Consider the following 13,480-nt stretch of genomic DNA (forward strand, 5'->3'; position numbering starts at 1 on the left):
CAAAATCAGTTCTGCCTGTCTCCTGCCTTCCTGCACTCTCTCCTGTTTGCCGTTCAATGCTCACGCCTGCGCCTACATCCTAACGCAACCTCTGTGCCTGTGTCCTGCTGTCCTGCGCTTGGGTTTGCCTCGTTCGTTGCAACACACAGATCTAAACTCACTGTAGCTGAACAGGCTTATGAAACTGACTGGCCTTCTCTTCATCCCTTGTCACTGTTGTAGATTCTGAACTTCACAGCTCTTTTAGGAGATTTGAAAGAAAAGGTCATTTACAAAATAATTAATAACTTACAGTAATTAATACTTTGTGTTAGATCTTTTCACTACAACAGCACGTTAGCATTATTGAGCTTGTATTCTGTTGTTTTACCATTATCTGTTACGTAGATTAAGAAAACATTAAAATTACTTACAATGAGTTACTTTACATCTTCACTTCGGTGTAATATTATTTTCAGACAGCGACTTCTCGTGTTTTTTTAGGGGGTGGAGTGTAGAGTCCCCATGTCTAGATCTGGTACTCGGCAGGCCCCCATTAGAGCATTCATGGACGACCTGACGGTGATGGCAACGTCCACCCCTGGGTGCAGATGGCTCCTTCAAGGGCTGGAACGGCTCATCTCATGGGCAAGGACGAGCTTTAAACCAGCCAAGTCCAGGTTTCTGGTCCTGAAGAAAGGAAGAGTGGCCAACCGGTTCCGCTTTACCCTGGGAGGGATCCAGATCGCAACGGTGACAGAAAAACCAGTCAAGAGCCTGGGCAAGATCTTCGACAGTTCCCTGAAGGAAACAGCCGCACTTCAACAAACCAGGAGCGACTTGATAACCTGGCTCACCGCGATTGACAAATTGGGCCTTCCAGGAAAATTCAAAGCCTGGATGTACCAACACGGAGTCCTGCCAAGGCTACTCCAATGTCAACAGTGGAGGCTCTAGAGAAGACCATCAGTCAGTTTCCCCGGAGGAGGTTGGGGCTCCCCCAAACCTTGAGCAGCATTGCCCTGTATGGGCATTCCACCAAGCTGCAGCTCCCCATCACTGGCCTATCAGAGGAATTCAAAGTCACTCGAGCCAGGGAGGTTATGATGTACCGAGACTCCTCTGATGTTAAAGTCGCTTTGGCAGGAATCCGCATAAAGACCGGAAGGAAGTGGCAGGCACAGGAATATGTCGACAGAGCGGAGGCCCGGCACAATATTTTGGTGGGCACTGTGGCGGTGGAGCGGGCAGGACTGGGCTGTTTTCCCAAACCACACTACGACAAAACCCGTGGAAAGGAGAAGCATCAACTGGTTCAGAACGAGATACGAGCAGAAGTGGAGGAAGAACGATACAGCAAGCTGGCCGGCATGTACAAACAAGGTGCCTGGACTAGATAGGAGCATGCAGAACCTCGCAAGCTCACCTGGACAGAGCTCTGGAGAGCTGAACCATTGCACATCAAGTTTCTCATCCAGTCAGTCTATGACGTTCTCCCAAGCCCGGCCAACCTGCATAGGCGGGGCATGGCAAACACTCCAGTATGCCAACTGTGCCAGAACAGGGGCACCTTGGAGCATATCCTAAGTTGCTACCCAAAGATGTTGGGGGAAGAGCGATACCACTGGCGCCGTGACCAAGTCCTAAGGTCTATTGCGGACGCAATCAGCACAGCGATTCAAGACAGCAAAAACCAGCACACTCCCAAACAGTCCATCACCTTTATTAGAGCGGGGGAGAAGGCTCAGCATCGGCCTAGCTCCTCAGGAGGGCTTCTTGCCACTGCACGTGACTGGCAGCTCCAAGTCGACCTAGGGAGGCAGCTCAAGTTCCCAGAGAACATCACAGCCACTTCACTCTGCCCGGACATGGTGTTAATATCAGAGTCTACAAAGCAAGTGGTCCTGCTGGAACTTACTGTCCCCTGGGAAGACCGGATTGAAGAGTCCAATGAATGCAAGAGGGTTAGATACACAGATCTTGTTGCAGAATGCTGGTGCAATGGCTGGAGAGCTCGCTGTGAGCCAGTCGAAGTTGAGTGCTGGGGCTTTGCTGGCCATTCCTTACAGCGGACTCTAAAACTCCTTGGAGTTAAAGGACTGCAGTGCAGAAGAGCCACCAAGAACATTCTGGAGGCTGCTGAAAAGGCCTTGCGGTGGCTGTGCATCCGGAGGGGGGATCCGTGGATTAGTGTGCCACTTGGACACAAGTCGGGGGCTGATCACCCCCGGCTGGGTTGCCCAGTCGAGGTTGTCTGATGATTAAAGACCCAAAACACCCTATGACCCCGGGTTCATCATTGAAGACATGTCCAAGTAGCACCAGAAGGTGTATTCTATAACAACTAGCATAGAAACAAGGACATAGAATCTTTGGAGGTTTATGATGCAGTAAGGCATTCAAACCCTCATGTCTATGCTGATTGGAAAGTAAATACAGAATTTTCAGCTGCAGAATATGTATACTCTATCAACTTGTAGAAATAGTATTGTTACTGTCTTCATTGTAACCTTCAAAGATCCTGCCGAAGGGTTTCGGCCCAAAACATCAACTGTACTTTTTTCCATAGATACTGCCTGGCCTGCTGAGTTGCTCCAGCATTTTGTGTGTGTTGCTCTGGATTTCCAGCAACTGCAGATTTTCTCTTGTTACAAATGAGCATAGCCTGGATGTTGGGGATCCCTGATGATAGATGCTGGCATTTTGATTTTTTCAGAATCAGATTTAATATCACTGGCATATGTCATGAAATTTGTTGTTTTATGGCAGCAGTACATTGCAATACATAACAATAAAATCTATAAATTATATGTATGAATTAAAACAGAAAAACAGGAAAAATACTGAGGTAGTGTTCATGAGTTGATTGTCCATTCAGAAATCTGACAGCGGAGGGGAAGATGTTGTTCCTGAATTAATGAGCGTGTGTCTTCAGGCTCTTGTACCTCCTACTTGATGATAGTAATGAGAAAGGGGCATGTCTTGGGTGATGGGGGTTCTAACTTATGGATGCCGCCTTTTTGAGTCATCGCCTTTTGAAGGTATCCTGGATGCTGTGGAGGCTGGGGTCCATGATGGAGCTGCTAGAGTTTGTAACTTCCTGCTGCTTTTTTCTGATGCTGTGCAATGGCCCCTCCATACCAGACAGCGATGCAATCAGCTAGAATGTTCCCCACAGTACATCTGTATAAATTTGTAAGTGTCTTTTTCAACATACCAATTCTCCTCAATCTCCTAATGAAATAGAGCCGCTGTTGTGCCTTCTTTATAATTGCATCAATATCAGAAGAGATCCTCAGAGATGCTGACACCCTGAAACTTGGAATTGCTCACCCTTTCCACTTCTGATCCCTCTATGAGAACTAGGATGTTTTTTCTTAATTTCCCCTTCCTGAAGTCCACAATCAATATATTGGTCTTACTGATGCTAGGTGTAAGGTTATTGGTGCGACCCCACTCAACCAGCTGATCTCTATCTCGTTTCTGTATGCCTCCTTATCACCACCTGTAATTCTGCCAACAATAGTTGTGTCAGCAGCAAATTTATGGATGGCATTTGAGCTGTGCTTGACCACACCATGGTGGGTACGGAGCGAGTAGTGGGCTAAGCACACATCCTTGAGATGCACCAATGTTGATTGTCTCAGGTTCCTGCACATTCAAATTACTGTAGCAGACCATGAGATAACCAGTCAGAATACTTTCAACAGTACATCTGTAGAAGTTTGTTAGAGTGTTCAGAGACATTCTGAACATGCTTAATCTTCCAAGGAATTAAAGATATGGCTGTGCCCTCCTTGTGATTGCAATCATGTTTTGGGGCCAGGACAGGTCATTCAGTATGTTAATTCCCAGGAATTTAAAGCTGCTGACCCTATCCTTTGCCAATCCACCAATGCAGACTGACACTTGTTTGTCCACCTTCAGTTCTTCAGTTTTACCAGTGCTGAGTAGGAGGTTATTGTGTCATCACTCAACTAGGGGTCCTATATCCTTCCTGTATGCTGACCCACCTTCATCTATGATTCATCAACAGTAACGATGTCATCGGCGATTCTGTAAATGGCATTGGAGCTGCATTTAGTGATGTGCACAGTGAGCAGAGCGGGGGCTAAGCTTGCAGCCCTGAAATGGCCCGGTATTGATGGTCAGTGATGAGGAGGAGTTCAGAATCAGATCTGTTATCACTCTCATGTGTTGTGAAATCGGTTGTTTTGCGGTAGCAGTGGACTGCTATGCATTAAGAATTACTATAAGTTACGATAAGAAATATATTAAAAATAAATAAGTTGTGCAAATAGAGAGCAAAATTTTGAGGTGGTATTCATGGACTGCTCAGAAATTTGACAGGAGAGGGGAAGAAGCTGGTCCTAAAATGATGAGTGTCCATCTTCAGGCTCATGTACCTCCTTGTCAATGCTCCATTATTACCAGTCCTCACTGACGGAGGCCTCCCAAGGGTCTACCAGTAGAGGGAGGTACAGATGGCCCGTCTTGAAGCTTGATGATAAATTTGGATGGGATGGTTATGTTGAACATTGAGCTATAGTCAATGAACAGCAGCTTGACATATATGTTCCTATAATCCGGATGGCTCAGAGCAGAGTGAAGATCCCCTCTGCCTCCGACTTGTGTAGCAATAGCCAAACTAAAATGAATCCAGGTAATGTCTGAGGCTGAATTTGATGTGCACCAAAACTAAAATCTCAAAGCACTTCATTGCATTTGATGTAAGTACCACAGGATTGTGGTCTTTGAGGCAAGTCACACATATCTTGGACTCCAGTACAACAGATGTAAGTTTGAAGGCTGGACTCTCAGACTGCAGATGCAAGAAGTTGAATAATTTGATAAATACTCCATAGAGTTAGCTCGGGTCAGTCCAAGCAGCATTGAATAATATTGATATACCACAGCTCTTTAGCACACACAACTTGCTTTTGTAGAATTTTTATAGAAATTCATAATGACAGGTATATCCATTTTCAATTATTAATTATGTAGAGATTAAACTGATGTCTAAACTATCTACTTAAAATACGAATATTAGAAAAGTAGGCTAACACTCCAATACAGTGGATTTGTGTTAATTGGGCCATTACTTAATGGAAGCATTGCTTATTTGGGACAACTCCTATAGAACAAAGAACTAATCAAGAAAATAGCAGGATTCCCTTTGTTCATTTGGGGCACTGTGCCACTTGATTGGGGCAGGAGACTGATGCTGATCAGTTTCTAACTAGTGTCATTTGCATGCATTTGTATGACCGTTAGAGACTAAGCCGTCTGGAGAGAAAACAACTTTTAAATAATATCATTTGCATGTGTATGTGTTGAAAAACCAGTGATTTTTGTTACAGATAGTTGTTGCGAAATAAGCAGTGGCACAATTCAGAACTGTTCTGCTTGCTGCAGTTTCAAGCATTCAGGCTTGGAGATGTCAGAAACAAGAAATTGGAGGTATTGACAATCATTCTGAATGTTAAAATGACAATGAAGATTTGGAGCATGCAATCATCAAAAGCAGAAGCAGTCCATTATCTGCATTAGATGCCTGCACTGATTTTGTTTATTTACAGTCAATCAAAAGAGCATGGTAGCTTCCTCTGGATGAATTCCTCTATTGATAAATTTTAGGAACTAATACACAATTTTATAGTCTTGTATTGCTAGTGTTATAGTTTGTTACTCACTTATACCTTTTTAACGATTTTCATGATTCTTCAGTTAATTGAGGCAGCTGCTCAATCGTGTCAAAATGTATTGGTCGCAATATGTCCCAATTAACTGGAATCCACTATATTTAAATTTAGAAAATAAAACTAATCTATTCAGCAAAAACAACCATTTTAATTGGTTAATTCTGCAGTCTGACAGAAAGAAAGCTTTCATTTTTCTTCAACACTTTACTTTAGCGTTGCTCCTTGAAAAAACAGCATCATGAGCAAGGATCAAAAGGTAACTACATAAACATCTACAAATTATTTTCAATTAGAACAAAGGACTTGCAGTCCATATAATTTGCTCATTTACAGAACTAGGCTTTGAACTATGCTAATCCAGCTTTCAGAATATCCTATTTAAATCTGCTGAAATGCCTCATACCAGATATTGTATCATAGTGATTATATTACTCAGCAACTAATCCAGGCAAAACGGGTTCAAATCCTAAGGAGGTAGGTTGAGAAATTTGACTCAATTAAAAGAATTGTGTTCTTAGCAGTGTCTCTAAATCCCATGATGTCTTTAGTCAATTTATCAACCAGGAAATCTCCTGCTGCCACTTATCATGCTTCCTCAATGGAAGCATTAAGCTACAGAATGAACCATGCACAGGGTATTTTTACTAAAGGTGACTCTGTACTAATATCACCAGCTGATCCAGTGGAGACTTTGCTTAGCTATCATCAGGGAGAGACCGTATGAGAAAATTACTGTTTTATCTTATCCTCTTCAATATACTGTAATTGTCCCAGGCGTGCATGAGCACATTAACGTCCGCAGCAGTTACAGTATCTTACAGCTCTCATGCAGGAGGTCTCACCTTCTCATTGAAAGCATCTTCCATTATGTCATGTGGAACTACCACTGCACTAATTGTGTTTGGTTAAGAACCGATGCAACAGTTCAAGATTTGGATCCATAAAGCTCCGTGAATTACAATCGATAACCCACTGGATTGGTAGTTTGCAACTAACAGGAAGAAACTATTTTACAAGCATGTTCAACCTCAAGGATAGGGAAGCTCAGCTCACGTATTCAAATAGAAGCTTAAGCATTTTCAATCAGCTTCAACCACGTGTGTTAAATTGGCTGTCCTCATCTTTGAGGTCACTAAAACTTTTCAATAAGTTCAGTTTATTCACACAAGATAAAGAAACAGGTCATGAAGACACTGAGAGGCTGCTCACTGTGTAAATCCTTCCCTGTTGGTCCTGCCAAAATACAACATTGAGCCCACGAACATACCTCACTTTTTATTGTATTATTTCTGCTTTGCACTATTTTTAATCTATTTAATACACATGTGTATACTTACTATAGTTGTTTTAACTTAATTATTTTATTCATTCTATATTATCGTGTATTGCACTGTACTGCTGCTGCTAAGTTAACAAATATCACGACACGTGCCAGTGATAATAAACTTGATTCTGATTCTGATCTCACACTCGTCTGCATTAAATTCCATCTGCCATTTTTCAGCCCATTTTCTAGCTGGTCTAAATCCCGCTGCAAGCTTTGATAGTCTTCCTTGCTATCCACTACACCCCTAATCTTGATGTCTTCTGCAAATTTGCTGGTTCAGTTTACCACATTATCAACCAGAACATAAGTCAGAAGTCAGAATCAAGTTTATTATCACCGGCATGTGACATGAAATTTGTTAACTTAGCAGCAGCAGTTCAATCCAATACATAATCTAGCAGCGAAAGAAAAAAATTGAATAATAAATAAAATAAAACATAACAATAAATAAACAAGTAAATCAATTATGTATATTGAATAGATTATTTAAAAATATGCAAAAACAGAAATACTGTATATTAAAAAAGTGAGGTAGTGTCCAAAGCTTCGAAGTCCATTCAGGAATCGAAGAGGGGAAGAAGCTGTTCCTGAATCACTGAGTGTGTGCCTTCAGGCTTCTGTACCTCCTACCTGATGGTAACAGTGAGAAAAGGTCACACCCTGGGTGCTGGAGATCCTTAATAATGGACGCTGCCTTTCTGAGACACCACTCCCTAAAGATGTCCTGGGTACTTTGTCGGCTAGTGCCCAAGATGGAGCTGACTAGATTTACAACCTTCTGCAGCTTCTTTCGGTCCTGAGCAGTAGGCCGTCCATACCAGACAGTGATGCAGCCTGTCAGAATGCTCTCCACGGTACAACTATAGAAGTTTTTGAGTGCATTTGTTGACATGCCAAATCATCGATATAGATGATAAACAACAACAGACCCAGCACCGATTCCTGTGGCACACCATTATTCACAGGCCTCCAGTCAGAGAGCAACTATCTCCTACCATTCTATGACTCCTCCCATGAAGTTAGCATCTAATCGAATTTACTACTTCATTGTGAATGCTAAGTGACTGAACATTCTTGACCAACTCAGAGTTGGTAACCCTGCTGTCATACTTGACACTATGATAAGATTAAAACCGTTTGACTGAGTCACAAAGGCTGCCTACTGTCTCCTTTATAGCATCAGTCAGCTAATGCTCTCTTTAAATTTATATTTGTCTAAAACACTGATGTTCATATACTGATTCAACCAAATACCATTGATTCATGACTTCTGCACTCACGGTCCACAAATGCTCCCAGATCAACATCACCTTGAACTGATGCTGGCAGTGTCGGTTGCTGAGGCACAGATAGATGACATAGGAAGTGTCTTCACCCTCAGCATGACCCTGTTACAAGGGATCAGCTGGAAACTTTTCAAGGATGCTCCAACTGGGAGTAATTTGATGCCCTCATTGACCAGAGTAGAGACACACATACAACACTCACAACACGCTGGAGGGACTCAGCAGGTCGGGCAGCATCCGTGGAAACAATGAGTCAACGTTTTGGGTTGGAACCCTTCGTCAGGACTGAAGAGGGAAAGGGCAGAGGCCCTATAAAGAAGGTGGGGGGAGGGTGGGAAGGAGAAGGCTGGTAGGTTCTAGCTGAAAAACTAGGAACGGGAAAGATAAAGGTGTGGGAGAAGAGAAGCAGGGAGGTGATAGGCAGGAAAGGTGAAGAAGGAATAGAGGAAAACACAATGGGTAGTAGAAGGAGGCGGAACCAAGAGGGAGGTGATAGGCAGCTGGAGGAGGGGACAGAGTGAAATAGGGATAGAGGAAGGGAGGGGGAGGGAATTACTGGAAGTTGGAGAATTCTATGTTCATACCAAGGGGCTGGAGACTACCTAGATGGTATATGAGGTGTTGCTCCTCCAGCCGGGGTTTAGCCTCATCATGGCAGTAGAGGAGGCTACGTATGGACATATCTGAATGGGAGTGGGAAGCAGAGTTGAAGTGGGTGGCTACTGGGAGATCCTGTCTGTTGTGGCGGATGGAGTGGAGGTGCTCGACGAAACAGTCCCCCAATCTGCGGCAGGTTTCACCGATGTAGAGCAGGCCGCATCGGGAGCACCGGATGCAATAGGTGACCCCAACAGACTCACAAGTGAAGTGTTGCCTCACCTGGAAGGACTGTTGAGGGCCCTGAATGGTGGCAAGAGAGGAGGTGTAGGGACAGGTGTAGCACTTGCGCTTACAGGGGTAAGTGCCAGGTGGAAGATCCGTGGGGAGGGGCGTGTGGACCAGGGAGTCATGGAGGGACCGGTCTCTGCGGAAAGCAGAGAGAGAAAGATGTGCTTAGTGCTGGGGTCCTGTTGAAGGAGGCAGAAGTTGCGGAGGATAATGTGCTGGATCCAGAGGCTGGTGGGGTGGTAGGTGAGGACAAGGGGAACTCTGTCCCTGTTGTGGTGGCAGGAGGATGGGGTGAGGGCTGAAGTGTGGGAAATGGAGGAGATGCGGGTGAGTGCATCATAGAAGGGAAACCATGATCTTTAAAGAAAGAGAACATTTGAGATGTCCTGGAATGGAAAGCCTCATCCTGGGATCAGATGCGGTGGAGACGGAGGAACTGGGAACAGGGAATGGCATTTTTGCATGTGGCGGGGTGGGAAGAGGTATAGTCGAGGTAGTTATGAGAGTCAGTGGGCTTGTAGAAGATGTCAGTGGACAGTCTGTCTCCAGAGATGGAGACCAAGAGATCGAGAAAGGGGAGAGAAGTGTCCGAGATAGATCAAGTGAATTTGAGGGCTGGGTGGAAGTTTGAAGTAAAGTCGATGAAATTGACGAGCTCAGCATGGGTGCAGGAAGCAGCACCAATGTAGTCGTCAATGTACCGAAGCAAAAGTTGGGGAGCAGTACCAGAATAGGTTTGGAGCATAGACTGTTCCACATAACCAACGAAGAGGCAGACATAGCTGGGGCCCCCATGCGAGTTCCCATAGTTACACCCTTAGTCTGAAGAAAGTGGGAAGAGCCAAAAGAGAAGTTATTAAGTGTGAGAACCAGTTCCACCAACCGGAGGAGGGTAGTGGTGGTGGGGAACTGGTGAGGTCTATTATCCAGAAAGTAGTGGAGGGCTTTGAGGCCTTCTTGATGGGGAATGAAGGTGTATAAGGATTGGATGTCCATAGTGAAAATGAAGTGGTCGAGACCGGGGAACTGTAAGTTATTGAAGAGGTGGAGGGTATGGAAAGTATCCTAGATGTAGGTGGGGAGGGACTGAACTATGGGTGACAAAATGGAGTCCAGGTAGGCAGATACAAGTTCGGTGGGACAGGAGCAGACAGAAACTATGGGTCTACCGGGACGGTCAGGCTTGTGTATCTTGGGGAAAAGGTAAAACCAAGCAGTGCGGGGTGTGGGAATAATGAGTTTAGCGGCTGAGGATGGAAGGTCTCCGGAGTTGATACATGAGCAGATCATTGTTTACAATGATCAACAGTTGTGAACAGATTGCTAGTGTAATTAGACACAAGGATAACAACCATCGAGCAGCTCATATTTCCATCATTCAATCATGGCTGATTTTTGCCCTCGCAACCCCATTCTCCTTTCTTCTCCCTGTAACCTTTGATGCCCTTACTAATCAAGAATATGACCTATGCTTTAAATATACTCAATGACTTGACCGCCACAGCCATCTATGGCATTAAGTTCCACCGAGTCACCACCCTCTAGCCAAAGAAATTCCTCCTCATCCTTGTAGAAAAGGGATGTCCATCTATTCTGAGGCAGTGCCCTCTGGTCCTACACTCTCCCAGTATTGGAAACATCCTCTTTACATCCACTCAATCTCAGCCTTTCGATATTCAGCGATTTCAATGAGATTCTCCCCTCATTCTTCTAAACTCCAGTGAGTTCAGGCCCAGAGCAATCAAACGCTCCTCATACGTTAACGCTTAAACCCTGGAACCATTCCTGTGAACCTCCTCTAGACTCTCCCCAAGGCCAGCACATCTTTTCTTAGATATGGGGCTCAAAGTTGTTCACAATACTCCAAGTGCAGTCTGACCAATGCCTTATAAACCAAGGGTATTACATCCTTGCTTTTATATTCTAGTCCCCTCGAAATGAATGTTAACATTGCATTTTCTATCCTAACTACTGACTCAATCTTGAATTAGAAGTCCGAAGTTCTCAAGTTTACACCCTAAATTTCTGAATATTGCCTTCCATTTAATAAAAGTGTACACCTTTATTCTTTCTACAAATTTGCATATCCATACACTCCCCTACACTGTCCTTCAGGAATGGAGACTAAAAGATCCCTCACACCCTCACCATTCACCCAAGCAGACTGCATGAAGACCTGAGTTTGAGGAGAAGAGTTAAGATAACAGGTTCCAAACACTTCTGATTTAAGATCTTTTTGCTGCAACTCTGGTTCTGGAACTTGATAGATCTGCTTTAATGTGAACAGCTCATTGAACCAAAGTCTCTTGGGAGGTCATCTGCTGGCAGCTTCAGGACACCAAAATCACCTCTCATGCCATGGCCCTCTAGGCTGCATGCTCACACAACCCCACAGCCTCCTAGCCCAAAGCACCCTTTCTGTTTCATGGGCAGAAGCATGGCACTAGCTCACGTAGGATAACAGCTCCTTGTGGGTCATCAAGTGTACCTGTGTGGATTAGTGGAAATGAGAACAGTATTCCTGGTACAGAACTCCAGCCACCCCAGAATAATTCTGACATAACGCAAGGACATCAGGGCTCATGTACATGGCTGTCAAGAAGGAAATATATTCGGATGCCAAAACTTGGAGACAACTGCAGTGATTTTTGATTTGTTGTCATAAATGATTCTCGAAACACAAGCACATTTCTAATGCATCCTTATTAGAAAAAAATATCTTTCATTGTATGAAGAATAATGACACCAGTGTGACAGCTGTTGGCATCACTGAAGATCCCAGCATGCTTCCCCTAGAAAGGTTGCAGATGTCGTACCTGTCTGGCCAACATACATAAGCGTATTCTTGATTGCTGCTTGACATTAAATGATGTTCTCCTGCTAAGAAGTATGGTCTTGAAACAGCACGCATACAATTGTGAAATAAGTAGATTTATGGTATAGATCTCAGATTATTCTGGCAACAATTGGACATGATGAGCCACACCAGTTTGATTATTGTATGAAAGATTTAACTCCTAATTTGTTTCATTCTTACAATACACAGTCCACCACCAAAACCGGGATTCATATAAGAGGCAGAGGAATATGAAGATCATGTGATGATGTTACACAGAAAATTAGGGAATGGAATTACTTTGCGAACTAGCACTGATTTAACATGTCAAAATGACCCCCTTCCACATTGGAAGGAAATATTGCATTAGGTACCAGGCATTGTACCACACTCAAGGATACCTTTGACCCCACTGTAATAAGACTGTTAAATGGTTCTCTAGGTCGACTGTTCACCTCACATCTGCCTAGTTCTGATCTTGCATTTTATAGTTTTCCTGCACGGCACTTTAGTTGTTACATTTTATCTGTATCTGTTACACTTTATATTCTTCATTCTGTTACTATTTCAACTTATTCTACCTCAAAACACTGTGTGATAATTTAATATTTTCTTCCATAGATGCAGCATAACATGCTGAATTACTGAAGAATTATGTGTGTGTCTCTCAGGATTTCCAGCATCTGCAGAACCTCTTGTGTTTCTGGTTTCTAAGTCTACGTTGCTAAAGTGTTTTCCTCCAGAAAAGTTTGTTATTATGGGCTGAGGGTATTGATCTACTTTCAGTACGGGGTTGATGGTGACCTTAAAATCATCGCAGATCCTGACTGATCTACTCTTCTTAGCAACTGGGATCACTGACATTGTCCGTGAGCTCCACTCAACCTTGGAAAGAATTCTTTCAGCCTCCATATGATCTAGCTCACTGGCTCCAATGTCACAGATGGTACAAAGAAGCAGATGGGATTTGCAAAGCTTGGGTGTGGCATTTTCATTTAACATTTTTTACCCTTGATATGTTTGAGTCCAATGCCATCCTCAAACTCTGCTGTACATCATCCAGCAGCTTTCTTAACTTGCTTTCAGTTGCCTCTATTGCAGGGAATGTGGCATGCAAATGGCAGATGGATCTCCAATCAAGTTGTAATTGTTTCAGCCAATCACTTCCCACAATGATGGCTCTCCTGTTTTTAGCACATACAAGCCCAATGTGGTTTGTTGGTTGTATTTCACTGTTATGAATGTCATTCTCACGGGAGTTATCTTTTCTCCAGTTTAAGTTCTTAACTGGATATCCATAAACTACAGTTCAGTATCTTTGAAATGCCATTCAAAATCATTTTGTTGAATGACTGAAACAGCTGAGCCAGTGTTCAATTCCATTTTAATTAATTTGACATTCATTTCTGGCGTAACCCATATTGCTTGTCTTTTATCAGCTTTCATATTGTGAATTTCAAGG

This window comes from Mobula birostris, chromosome 1, assembly GCF_030028105.1.
Source record: "Mobula birostris isolate sMobBir1 chromosome 1, sMobBir1.hap1, whole genome shotgun sequence".
NCBI classification, from domain to species: Eukaryota; Metazoa; Chordata; class Chondrichthyes; order Myliobatiformes; family Myliobatidae; genus Mobula; species Mobula birostris.